Here is a 14538-nt window from a genome sequence, read left to right on the forward strand (position 1 = left end):
GAGGATTAGTGAAAAGTTGCCTCAGAAATAAAAAAACGTTGTAAGTGTATTGTCTGGTTACGGGTAACACCAATCTGCAGACAAACACGACAAGCTGGTCTGAGTTCATGGTGTTTGCAGTTTGTTTCCCAAGCTGTGTGTTCTCCATCCTACAAGACGCTGGGCACGCCTCCGAGGTGCTGTGCATGCTGGGAGGGTGCTGCATGCCCTTTGCTTGCATTATAATCAATGGGAGCTGAGGGCGCTTGACACGTTGCAGGGTCAAGACCTAAAGGTTTCATGTTATTGGTTGTTTTCTGTGGGAATTAATAATGTCACAAAGACAAGATTTTGAGACAGCTTGAAAACCAGCATGACCTTGAGCCCTTATAGCCATTCTCTGTCCTGTCCTCAACGCCGTTGGGTTAGGCCTGATCTACACGCAACATTGCACCAAGTTAATTAAAGGTGTGTATTTAAGCCCATTTAGTGAAACTGGTGCCGAGACCTGTGTGGATGCACTTATTGGTTTAAACCTGGCTTGAGCCTGTGTCAGTACCTTTCCAGGCACGAGCTCAGTCAATATAACCAGCTGGAAACTGGTATAAGCCTGTCCATACAGGGCTTGGCACTAGTTCAATGACATTGGTTAAAAACATACCTTTAGTTAAACCAGGGCAAACTGTGTGCCTTATGGTTTCCTGGGCTTCGGGCCAGAGGAGACTCAGTCAACCACTGTACGTGGCATGCTCCCCTCCCAGACTGTCGGTGTTCCCGGCCAATGTGTGTGGAAGATAGTGCGTCTCTGGACAGCATTAAATGGTTTCTGGCAGGGCAGCGGAGGAGTCAAAGCTACACGTTTTTTAGTGGGTGTTAATCTGGGAGCCAGACTATATTAGCACTACAAGCCAAAAGAACCATTTGGGGAGTGAGGTACCACCCAGTGTGCATCAGCCACATCACAACCTGTCCCTAAATAATGGTGTAAGGAATGTGTTTTTATTGTACATGTGCTTAGCACAGTGGGGCCCTGATCCTCTGGGTGCTACTGCAGTACAAACACTATCAATAATTGTGTGTGAAATCCTGGCCATATTGAAGTCAATGGAAGTCATTGACAGTCTTTATGGTCCCTTAGACATATTGGGTGAAATCCTTGCCTCACTGAAGTCAATGGAAGTTTTGCCATTGACTTCAGTGAGGCAAGGATTTCACCCAATATGTCTAAGGGACGATACAGACTGTCACAAGGTGGACCACACAGGGCTGAGAGGTGGTGTAATTTACATCTTAAACTCACCTCTGAATTTGTGCAGATGTGTTACACCGATTTTACTGATATAAACTAAAGAGCAGAGACACGTGAAGGGAAATGATAATTACCATGTGTCAGAGTCTAATCTCAGTTTCACTAGTGCCAGCCACATAATTCTGTCTCATTTCACTGAACTATCCTTTTGCTATCGCTTAGCACTAATATGCAATATACAGTACATTACAGTTCCTGTTTACTGTTAATTCACTGCTCACTTTACAGACTTTGCTTACAGCAATATCTATGATTTGTAATGGTTACCTGTAGAAAGCAATTTTATACAGCTTATAAAACACCTTCCATTCCACAGCTAGAAATTTATATTTAAGTGGTGCATTTAAACAAAAGTCTGATGGCTGTTTAATCAATTTTTAGATCTGGTGGGGTTCAGAAAGACTTCTAAAGCTAATTATAATGGTGACTATACTCTTAAACCAGCTCTTCAAAAGGATTAAGAACTAATTTGTCATTTTGAATAGCTACGTATGCTGGAGTGTTAACGCAGGGTAAAAACACAATCTGCTTTTAGAATGTTTTAAAATAAAATGTAAAATCCAGCAGTTCCTAAATATAAAGGTTATTTCTCCATTGGAGCTACCAGCACCTTAGAAATTCTTATCTAAGCCACTCTATGGAGAAAAATCTTTTATTCTATTTACAAAATACTGCACCTCCTTCCTTAACTGAATGTAACAGGGAATATACAAGTCAACTGGACATGCAAAGGTTCAGAAAAACAGCTTTTATAAGGTCTGAAAATGAGTTTGTTAGTTCATTAAGAAAGTGGAGAGTTTATAAACTTTGCAGAAGAAAACAAAGGGCTGGGAAGGCTTATGAACTCTGCAACCTTTCCACATAGTAAACTTAATGACAGGTTTCACAGTAACAGCCGTGTTAGTCTGTATTCGCAAAAAGAAAGGGAGTACTTGTGGCACCTTAGAGACTAACCAATTTATTTGAGCATAAGCTTTCGTGAGCTACAGCTCACTTCATCGGATGCACACTGTGGAAAGTGTAGAAGATCTTTTATACACACAAAGCATGAAAAAATACCTCCCCCCACCCCACTCTCCTGCTGGCAATAGCTTATCTAAAGTGATCACTCTCCTTACAATGTGTATGATAATCTTATCATACACATTGTAAGGAGAGTGGTCACTTTAGATAAGCTATTACCAGTGGGAGAGTGGGTTTGTGTGTGGGGGTGGTGGTGGTGGTGAGAAAACCTGGATTTGTGCTGGAAATGGCCCAACTTGATTATCATACACACTGTAAGGAGAGTGATCACTTTAGATAAGCTATTGCTAGCAGGAGAGTGGGGTGGGGGGAGGTATTTTTTCATGCTTTGTGTGTATAAAAGATCTTCTACACTTTCCACAGTATGCATCCGATGAAGTGAGCTGTAGCTCACGAAAGCTTATGCTCAAATAAATTGGTTAGTCTCTAAGGTGCCACAAGTACTCCTTTTCTTTTTAGTAAACCTAATGTGCTGAAAGCAAATACTGGCAGATGTATCCTACCTTTGGATGACAGAGTGCAGGTTAATCAGGATTCAGATAATCAAGTTTCCACTGTATTTCACTGATGCAGAGACAACGTGCATCCAGCACATGTGGACTAGTTATTCAGATATTACAAAAAATCAACTAGATTTCAGTTGTATCAAAATCTCCAGGTTTGAGCTAAAAGCCTGGTTGTTTCAAATGACCACTCAGGTTCAGAAAGGCTGTTTCTTCTAAATGGAACAGGAAAGCATTTGTCTGAGTTTGGGCAGTTATGAACATTGCCTAAGACTCTATCCTGGAGTTACTGTAGGGATGAGCATGACCTTTTAACAATGCAAACCAAACCAACTTTTGTATAAGTACTTACAGTGGTACATTTATATTCTCCGTTCCATAAAACGTTATTAAAGCTATAGATTTCTACAGTTTAATGCTAGTAAATGGATCTGTGTGCATTGGATGAGATGTGGGAATTGTCTAATGAATTATGTGGCAAATGAACCTTGAATATGACAAATGATATGCCAGCTTTATGTGTCACTTTGAAGGTTTATTTGTTGTATAATGAATTAGACAGAGTCACATCTTATTCATCATCCTAACCACAGCTTACTGTTAACAGCCAGGCAGTATCAAAGGATGGATAGGTAAGTGCAAACGGAAGCTGTCTGATGTATTATAGGATGGGTGAACATTAAAGACCCCAAATGAGATAATAGCTTTCCCCATTGTTTCCTTTCTGTATATAATGCAAATACACACTTGGGCAACTTTCATTTTGGGCTATTTCCTGCCAGTGCATCAGTCGCCATGGGCATTCAAGCCTAAGTGCAGGAAATTGCGAAGCTCAGGGACAAAGTGAAAGCAAATGCAAACAAAGTCACGTTTACCTTTTTGAGATCATTGGAGTAATTGACTTTATTCCCTGAGAAAACGTCCTCTTATTGGCAACATCTGGCCTTTGATTGTAAATCAGAATTTCCCATTGTTTCCAGTGAGGAATTATGCTTAAAAAACATGGCTCATTGTTTGGGGTTTCCCTGCTCTTGTTCATGACCAAGCCACACAACACATAGACCCTCAATGGATCACAAGTTGCATGAATTTTTCCCCCTGCTGGAGAATGTTTGTGTGTTGGTTTTTTATGTGAGATAACAAAAGGAAGTGGTTCCCTCCCAGAGAATCTGAGAGATGAGGCATATGCTTATCTGAGGGAAGAGTATTGGAGCCTTGGAGATTTATACAAGTTTTATGATAGAATTGACTTTCTTTGGAGAAAAGAATTCCTATCACAGTAGTTGCTCCTTTGCATGATATGTATCATAGGGTATATCTATATAGCAGTTAAACACCACTGGCTGGCCCAGGTCAGCTGAGGGGCTTGCGGGGCTTGGGCTGCAAAATTGCTGTTTCGATGTTTGGACTCAAGTGAGCGTCCCAGAATCTCGGCTTCAGACTGAGCCCAAACATCTACATGGCTATTTTTAGCCCTGCAACCTGAGTCAGATGAGTTGGGCCAGCCACAGCTGTGCCATGGGTCTTTTATTCTAGTACAGACATAGCCTTTGAGAGACAAGGGTGAGGTAATATGTTTTATTGGACCAACTTCTGTTGGTGTCTCTCTCACCAACACACATTGGCCTAATAAAACATGTTACCTCACCCACCTTATCTCTCTAAACAGTGGGACCAACGTGGCTCCAAGAACACTGCAAACAGCTAAAGTATCTGGGAGGTAGAAAGCACCTTCTTTAAGACACTTCCCACACCTCTTGAGTATATCTTTAGCCTATTTCTGACTATTAAAAGCATTCTTAGAATCATAGAATCATAGAATATCAGGGTTGGAAGGGACCTCAGGAGGTCATCTAGTCCAACCCCTGCTCAAAGCAGGACCAATCCCCAACTAAATCATCCCAGGCAGGGCTTTGTCAAGCCTAACCTTAAAAATATCTAAGGAAGGAGATTCCACCACCTCCCTAGGTAACGCATTCCAGTGTTTCACCACCTTCCTAGTGAAAAAGTTTTCCTAATATCCAACCTAAACCTCCCCCACTTCAACTTGAGACCGTTACTCCTTGTTCTGTCATCAGCTACCACTGAGAACAGTCTAGATCCATCCTCTTTGGAACCCCCTTTCAGGTAGTTGAAAGCAGCTATCAAATCCCCCCTCATTCTTCTCTTCCGCAGACTAAACAATCCCAGTTCCCTCAGCCTCTCCTCATAAATCAGGTGTTCCAGTCCCCTAATCATTTTTGTTGCCCTCCACTGGACTCTTTCCAATTTTTCCACATCCTCCTTGTAGTGTGGGGCCCAAAACTGGACACAGTACTCCAGATGAGGCCTCACCAATGCCCAGTAGAGGGGAACGATCACGTCCCTCAATCTGCTGGCAATGCCCCTACGTATACATCCCAAAATGCCATTGGCCTTCTTGGCAACAAGGGCACGCTGTTGACTCATATCCAGCTTCTCGTCCACTGTCACCCCTAGGTCCTTTTCCGCAGAACTGCTGCCTAGCCATTCGATCCCTAGTCTGTAGCGGTGCATGGGATTCTTCCGTCCTAAGTGCAGGACTCTGCACTTGTCCTTGTTGAACGTCATCAGATTTATTTTGGCCCCGTCCTCCAATTTGTCTAGGTCCCTCTGTATCCTATCTCTACCCTCCAGTGTATCTACCTCTCCTCCCAGTTCAGTGTCATCTGCAAACTTGCTGAGGGAGCAATCCACACCATCCTCCAGATCATTTAGGAAGATATTGAACAAAACCAGCCCGAGGACCGACCCTTGGGGCACTCCATTTGATACTGGCTGCCAACTAGACATGGAGCCATTGATCACTACCCGTTGAGCCCGACAATCTAGCCAACTTTCTATCCACCTTATAGTCCGTTCATACAGCCCATACTTCTTTAACTTGCTGGCAAGAATACTGTGGGAGACTGTGTCAAAAGCTTTGCTAAAGTCAAGGAACAACACGTCCACCACTTTCCCCTCATCCACAGAGCCAGTTATCTCATCATAGAAGGCAATTAGATTAGTCAGGCACGACTTGCCCTTGGTGAATCCATGCTGACTGTTCCTGATCACTTTCCTCTCCTCTAAGCGCTTCAGAATTGATTCCTTGAGGACCTGCTCCATGATTTTTCCAGGGACTGAGGTGAGGCTGACTGGCCTGTAGTTCCCAGGATCCTCCTCCTTCCCTTGTTTAAAGATGGGCACTACATTAGCCTTTTTCCAGTCGTCCGGGACTTCCCCCGATCGCCATGAGTTTTCAAAGATAATGGCCAATGGCTCTGCAATCACATCTGCCAACTCCTTTAGCACTCTCGGATGCAGCGCATCTGGCCCCATGGACTTGTGCTCGTCCAGCTTTTCTAAATAGTCCCGAACCACTTCTGTCTCCACAGAGGGCTGGTCACCTCCTCCCCATGTTGTGCTGCCCAGTGCAGTAGTCTGGGAGCTGACCTTGTTCGTGAAGACAGTCGCAAAAAAAGCATTGAGTACATTAGCTTTTTCCACATCCTCTGTCACTAGGTTGCCTCTCTCATTCAGTAAGGGGCCCACACTTCCCTTGACTTTCTTCTTGTTGCTAACATACCTGAAGCAATCCTTCTTGTTACTCTTAACATCTCTTGCTAGCTGCAACTCCAGGTGTGATTTGTGGCTCTCTCATCCCAGTCAGGCTAACAGCATGAAAAATCTGAGGCAGATGTTTGTACATGCCAACAAAGATCGGTAACAGCATGCCGAAGCCCTGTCTACACGACAGAACTGCAGTGTTGCAAGCTGCCGTGGGAATTTGTCACACAGTGAGGCACACACACAAAAGTACGCACCTCTGTGTGCACATGCAGTATACACAGTGTTTTCTGTCTTTGTTGAAATTTCTTTGAAAGATTGTGTGTTCTATATTTAGATCTAGGAGCAAAAATAGTTTAAGAAAAAAAAGTAACCCCCCCCGTTGATATTTGATAGAATAGACCTTTTTTTTTATCGTTTTTGACATAACTTTGAGCAAGTCAGTATCAAGCTTTTGTCAGAGTGATCCCACAGTTTTTGCCTATGCTTGGAATAGGAAATCAGTGTGACAACTGTGTAGTGTGGGTTGGCAGCTGCTGACTTTAATGGTGACCACTGTACATGGAAGGAGCCACTTTCTGACCTTGGATACACGTGAGCAAGTCACACGGAAGCGATGGGAGAGATGCACATACGTAGGTGAGATCAGCATGTGATTCAATGTGAGGTGCATGTTAGCAATTGCCATCTGTGCCATCCAGCTGCTATTTGGAAGAAAGCAACAGTGTGGTGGTTACTAATACTTATTTTGATAAAGCCACATGCCACTAAGCTCCATATGTTGGCAACATGACCAGTTTCTTGTAATATTCCAATGACTGACTAGTGCCTGAATAATTTACAGCCACTTACAGGGAGGATGTGCCACATAAGAAGGGACTAAAAAGTTTGTTTTCTCAGGATTTGATGATAAGGGATGTAGGAAGGAGAGAGTGTGTTAATGGTGTATAACAGGGAGCACAGTGAAAAGGGATACTTCACCTTGGATGAAGACATGGGGGAAGGAGTGTGGCCCTGTGCCATGCACACAGCCCAAACAATGTCAGTGAACCTCAACAGCACCTATAGCGAGGAGTACAAGGTCATCCGTCCAAGGAGAGGAGAGATGCCCATACAAACAGCAAAAGGTGTGTGCACCTGTGATGCAAAGGCAGAAGCAGAGGTAGTTAGGGCTTATCTGCACAGGGAAATTGACCAGATTAGCTGTTCCAGAGTTAGTCTCCACTCGTGGTGTTATTCTTCAATCGCTATTCCTGAGGAAACTACAATCCATCGGTGATCTTCCTGATAACACCATCTTGGCCACTATGGATGTAGAAGCCCTCTACACCAACATTCCACACAAAGATGGACTACAAGCCGTCAAGAACACTATCCCCGATAATGTCACGGCTAACCTGGTGGCTGAACTTTGTGACTTTGTCCTTACCCATAACTATTTTACATTTGGGGACAATGTATACCTTCAGATCAGCGGCACTGCTATGGGTACCCTCATGGCCCCACAGTATGCCAACATTTTTATGGCTGATTTAGAACAACGCTTCCTCAGCTCTTGTCCCCTAGCGCCCCTACTCTACTTGCGCTATATTGATGACATCTTCATCATCTGGACCCATGGAAATGAAGCCCTTGAGGAATTCCACCATGATTTCAACAATTTCCATCCCACCATCAACCTCAGCCTGGTCCAGTCCACACAAGAGATCCACTTCCTGGACACTACCATGCTAATAAACAATGGTCACATAAACACCACCCTATACTGGAAACCTACTGACCGCTATTCCTACCTACATGCCTCCAGCTTTCACCCTGACCACACCACATGATCCATTGTCTACAGCCAAGCTCTGCGATACAACCGCATTTGCTCCAACCCCTCAGACAGAGAGAAACACCTACAAGATCTCTATCAAGCATTCTTACAACTACAGTACCCACCTGCGGAAGTGAAGAAACAGATTGATAGAGCCAGAAGAGTTCCCAGAAGTCACCTACTACAGGACAGGCCTAACAAAGAAAATAACAGAACGCCCACTAGCCGTCACCTTCAGCTCCCAACTAAAACCCCTCCAACGCATTATTAAGGATCTACAACCTATCCTGAAGGATGACCCAACACTCTCACAAATCTTGGGAGACAGGCCAGTCCTTGCCTACAGACAGCCCCCCAACCTGAAGCAAATACTCACAAGCAACCACACACCACACAACAAAAACACTAACCCAGGAAACTATCCTTGCAACAAAGCCCGTTGCCAACTGTGCCCACATATCTCTTCAGGGGACACCATCACAGGGCCTAATAACATCAGCCACACTATCAGAGGCTCGTTCACCTGCACATCCACCAATGTGATATATGCCATCATGTGCCAGCAATGCCCCCTGCCATGTACATTGGTCAAACTGGACAGTCTCTACGCAAAAGAATAAATGGACACAAATCAGATGTCAAGAATTATAACATTCATAAACCAGTCGGAGAACACTTCAATCTCTCTGGTTACGCAATTACAGACATGAAGGTCGCTATCTTACAACAAAAAAACTTCAAATCCAGACTCTAGCGAGAAACTGCTGAATTGGAATTCATTTGCAAATTGGATACTATTAATTTAGGCTTAAATAGAGACTGGGAGTGGCTAAGTCATTATGCAAGGTAGCCTATTTCCCCTTGTTTTTTCCTACCCCTCCCCCCAGACGTTCTGGTTAAACTTGGATTTATGCTGGAAATGGCCCACCTTGATTATCATACACATTGTAAGGAGACTGGTCAGTTTGGATGAGCTATTGCCAGCAGGAGAGTGAGTTTGTGTGTGTGTGTGGGGGTGGGGGGTGAGAAAACCTGGATTTGTGCTGGAAATGGCCCACCTTGATTATCATGCACATTGTAGGGAGAGTGGTCACATTGGATAAGCTATTACCAGCAGGAGAGTGAGTTTGTGTGTGTGTGTTTTGGGGGTGGGGTGAGAAAACCTGGATTTGTGCTGGAAATGGCCCACCTTGATTATCATACACATTGTAAAGAGAGGTTTCAGAGGAACAGCCGTGTTAGTCTGTATTCGCAAAAAGAAAAGGAGTACTTGTGGCACCTTAGAGACTAACCAATTTATTTGAGCATGAGCTTTCGTGAGCTACAGCTCACTTCATCAGATGTTTACCGTGGAAACTGCAGCAGACTTTATATACACACAGAAATCATGAAACAATACCTCCTCCCACCCCACTGTCCTGCTGGTAATAGCTTATCTAAAGTGATCAACAGGTGGGCCATTTCCAGCACAAATCCAGGTTTTCTCACCCTCCACCCCCCCACACAAATCAGATGTCAAGAATTATAACATTCATAAACCAGTCGGAGAACACTTCAATCTCTCTGGTCACGCAATCACAGACATGAAGGTCGCTATCTTAAAACAAAAAAACTTCAAATCCAGACTCCAGCGAGAAACTGCTGAATTGGAATTCATTTGCAAATTGGATACTATTAATTTAGGCTTAAATAGAGACTGGGAGTGGCTAAGTCATTATGCAAGGTAGCCTGTTTCCTCTTGTTTTTTCCTACCCCCCCCCCCCCCAGATGTTCTGGTTTAACTTGGATTTAAACCTGGAGAATGGTCAGTTTAGATGAGCTATTACCAGCAGGAGAGTGAGTTTGTGTGTGTATGGGGGTGGGGGGGATGTGAGAAAACCTTGATCTATGCAGGAAATAGCCCGACTTGATTATGTAAAGAGTTGTCACTTTGGATGGGCTCGCACCAGCAGGAGAGTGAATTTGTGTGGGGGGGTGGAGGGTGAGAAAACCTGGATTTGTGCTGGAAATGGCCCACCTGTTGATCACTTTAGATAAGCTATTACCAGCAGGACAGTGGGGTGGGAGGAGGTATTGTTTCATGATTTCTGTGTGTATATAAAGTCTGCTGCAGTTTCCACGGTAAACATCTGATGAAGTGAGCTGTAGCTCACGAAAGCTCATGCTCAAATAAATTGGTTAGTCTCTAAGGTGCCACAAGTACTCCTTTTCTTTTTGCGAATACAGACTAACACGGCTGTTCCTCTGAAACCTGTCATTATGCAAGGCACTGCATTTAGCCGTATGGAGTGGAAATCTATCAACTGCATGAAGAAACTTGTACAGATACAGACAGACATCATCTTCCTTTCCAAATGCAAACAGATGGACATCGTACCAAAAGGACTGAAGGTCAAAAATCCATTACAATCTACATACCACACAGACTATGCTGACAGCTTGTGCCTCACGCTCTCAAAGAAACTGCGGAATCACCTGATCAAGATCCTCTACAGCAAACAGGGAAAGATTAAGAATGAGCTCTCAAAAATGGATACTCTCATAAAGAACCAACCTTTCACACAAACTTCCTCGTGGCTGGATTTTACTAAAACTAGACAAGCCATTTACAACGCACACTTTGCTTCTCTACAAAAGAAAAAAGACACTAAACTTTCTAAACTACTACATGCTACAAGGGGCCACAGCAATGGTTCCCTCACCCCACCTAGCAATATTGTTAACCTATCCAACTATACTCTCAGCCCAGCAGAAGCAGCTGTTCTATCTCGGGGCCTCTCCTTCTGCCCCTCCACCCCCACGAACATGATACAGTTCTGTGGTGACCTAGAATCCTATTTTCGACGTCTCCGTCTCAAGGAATATTTCCAAAATACCTCTGAACAACATACTAATCCACAGAGGTCTCCCTGCCAACACTACAGAAAGAGGGATTCTAGATGGACTCCTCCTGAAGGTCGAAACAGCAGACTGGACTTCTACATAGAGTGCTTCCGCCGACGTGCACGGGCTGAAATTGTGGAAAAGCAGCATCACTTGCCCCATAACCTCAGCCATGCGGAACGCAATGCCATCCACAGCCTCAGAAACAACTCTGACATCATAATCAAAAAGGCTGACAAAGGAGGTGCTGTTGTCATCATGAATAGGTCGGAATATGAACAAGAGGCTGCTCGGCAGCTCTCCAACACGAGTTTCTACAAGCCATTACCCTATGATCCCACTGAGAGTTACCAAAAGCAACTACAGCATTTGCTCAAGAAACTTCCTGAAAAAGCACAAGATCAAATCCGCACAGACACACCCCTGGAACCCCGACCTGGGATATTCTATCTACTATCCAAGATCCATAAACCTGGAAATCCTGGGCGCCCCATCATCTCAGGCATTGGCACCCTGACAGCAGGATTGTCTGGCTATGTAGACTCCCTCCTCAGGCCCTACGCTACCAGCACTCCCAGCTACCTTCGAGACACCACTGACTTCCTGAGGAAACTTCAATCCATCGGTGATCTTCCTGATAACACCATCCTGGCTACTATGGATGTAGAAGCCCTCTACACCAACATTCCACACAAAGATGGACTACAAGCCGTCAAGAACACTATCCCCGATAATGTCACGGCTAACCTGGTGGCTGAACTTTGTGACTTTGTCCTTACCCATAACTATTTCACATTTGGGGACAATGTATACCTTCAGATCAGCGGCACTGCTATGGGTACCCTCATGGCCCCACAGTATGCCAACATTTTTATGGCTGATTTAGAACAACGCTTCCTCAGCTCTCGTCCCCTAAAGCCCCTACTCTACTTGCGCTATATTGATGACATCTTCATCATCTGGACCCATGGAAAAGAAGCCCTTGAGGAATTCCACCATGATTTCAACAATTTCCATCCCACCACCAACCTCAGCCTGGTCCAGTCCACACAAGAGATCCACTTCCTGGACACTACAGTGCTAATAAACAATGGCCACATAAACACCACCCTATACCGTAAACCTACTGACCGCTATTCCTACCTGCATGCCTCCAGCTTTCACCCTGACCACACCACACGATCCATCGTCTACAGCCAAGCTCTGCGATACAACCGCATTTGCTCCAACCCCTCAGACAGAGACAAACACCTACAAGATCTCTGTCAAGCTTTCTTACAACTACAATACCCACCTGCAGAAGTAAAGAAACAGATTGATAGAGCCAGAAGAGTTCCCAGAAGTTACCTGCTACAGGACAGGCCTAACAAAGAAAATAACAGAACGCCACTAGCCGTCACCTTCAGCCCCCAACTAAAACCCCTCCAACGCATTATTAAGGATCTACAACCTATCCTAAAGGATGACCCAACACTCTCACAAGTCTTGGGAGACAGGCCAGTCCTTGCCTACAGACAGCCCCGCAACCTGAAGCAAATACTCACCAACAACCACATACCACACAACAGAACCACTAACCCAGGAACTTATCCTTGCAACAAAGCCCGTTGCCAATTGTGCCCACATATCTATTCAGGGGACACCATCACAGGGCCTAATAACATCAGCCACACTATCAGAGGCTCGTTCACCTGCACATCCACCAATGTGATCTATGCCATCATGTGCCAGCAATGCCCCTCTGCCATGTACATTGGTCAAACTGGACAGTCTCTACGTAAAAGAATAAATGGACACAAATCAGATGTCAAGAATTATAACATTCATAAACCAGTCGGAGAACACTTCAATCTCTCTGGTCACGCAATCACAGACATGAAGGTCGCTATCTTAAAACAAAAAAACTTCAAATCCAGACTCCAGCGAGAAACTGCTGAATTGGAATTCATTTGCAAATTGGATACTATTAATTTAGGCTTAAATAGAGACTGGGAGTGGCTAAGTCATTATGCAAGGTAGCCTGTTTCCTCTTGTTTTTTCCTACCCCCCCCCCCAGATGTTCTGGTTTAACTTGGATTTAAACCTGGAGAATGGTCAGTTTAGATGAGCTATTACCAGCAGGAGAGTGAGTTTGTGTGTGTATGGGGGTGGGGGGGATGTGAGAAAACCTTGATCTATGCAGGAAATAGCCCGACTTGATTATGTAAAGAGTTGTCACTTTGGATGGGCTCGCACCAGCAGGAGAGTGAATTTGTGTGGGGGGGTGGAGGGTGAGAAAACCTGGATTTGTGCTGGAAATGGCCCACCTGTTGATCACTTTAGATAAGCTATTACCAGCAGGACAGTGGGGTGGGAGGAGGTATTGTTTCATGATTTCTGTGTGTATATAAAGTCTGCTGCAGTTTCCACGGTAAACATCTGATGAAGTGAGCTGTAGCTCACGAAAGCTCATGCTCAAATAAATTGGTTAGTCTCTAAGGTGCCACAAGTACTCCTTTTCTTATTGTAAAGAGAGTGGTCACTTTGGATGGGCTATTACCAGCAGGAGAGTGAGTTTGGGGGGGGGGGGGGGCAGAGAGTGAGAAAACCTGGAATTGTGCTGGAAATGGCCCAACTTGATTATCATACACATTGTAAGGAGAGTGATCACTTTAGATAAGCTATTACCAGCAGGAGAGTGGGGTGGGAGGAGGTATTGTTTCATGGTCTCTGTGTATATAATGTCTTCTGCAGTTTCCACAGTATGCGTCCAATGAAGTGAGCTGTAGCTCACAAAAGCTTATGCTCAGATAAATTGGTTAGTCTCTAAGGTGCCACAAGTACTCCTATTCCCCTTTAAATTCACACTCTACCTTACTCCAGAATAACAGCCCCAGGGAGATAACACCTTTAGACCAACATTCCCCCTTCATCCACAGCCAGGATCCCTGCTGGCTGTTTTATAGATGCTAGAAAAGTATGACTCTGCAGGTGAGCCATGCAAGCTACGCACCACACATGGACAGGCAGAAGCCTGAATATTAGCAAAGGGAAGTTTAATAAAAGCTGGCCGTCTCCACTGCAGGGTGACAAAGATATCTGAGAGATTAAAGTGAGTGTCAGTGAGAGATCATATTAAAGTAATGGGAACCAAAAGGAAAAATGAAACCACTTCCCTCCACCCAAGCATAGCTGTGTGGCCACCTATAAAGGAGCAGTCAATTACAGATGTTGTTCAGCTGAATACAAACTAGAGCTAGGACAAAGCAAATTATTTTGGCCTTGGATTCACAGCTTGTAGGAAGAGGGAGAAATTTCCTTGGTTCATTTGTGATTGCCAAACTGAAACAACACTCTCCTTCACCTCTTTTAAATGATTCCAGCCATTCTTCTAGGAATTTCAAGGAGAATCAACTAATAAACATGCATAACCTGGCACTACGATAGGAAACTCACTACAGTAACTAGGGTACACC

General features: G+C 44.4%; 1 protein-coding gene across 1 annotated transcript in view; it reads left to right on the plus strand.

The window, feature by feature from the left end:
• SUSD3 (sushi domain containing 3) overlaps window positions 1-14538 on the plus strand; it is a 63259-nt gene that overhangs the window by 26945 nt on the left and 21776 nt on the right. The window lies entirely within an intron of this gene.

The sequence above is a fragment of the Lepidochelys kempii genome, chromosome 7 (assembly GCF_965140265.1).
Source record: "Lepidochelys kempii isolate rLepKem1 chromosome 7, rLepKem1.hap2, whole genome shotgun sequence".
Taxonomy (NCBI): Eukaryota; Metazoa; Chordata; order Testudines; family Cheloniidae; genus Lepidochelys; species Lepidochelys kempii.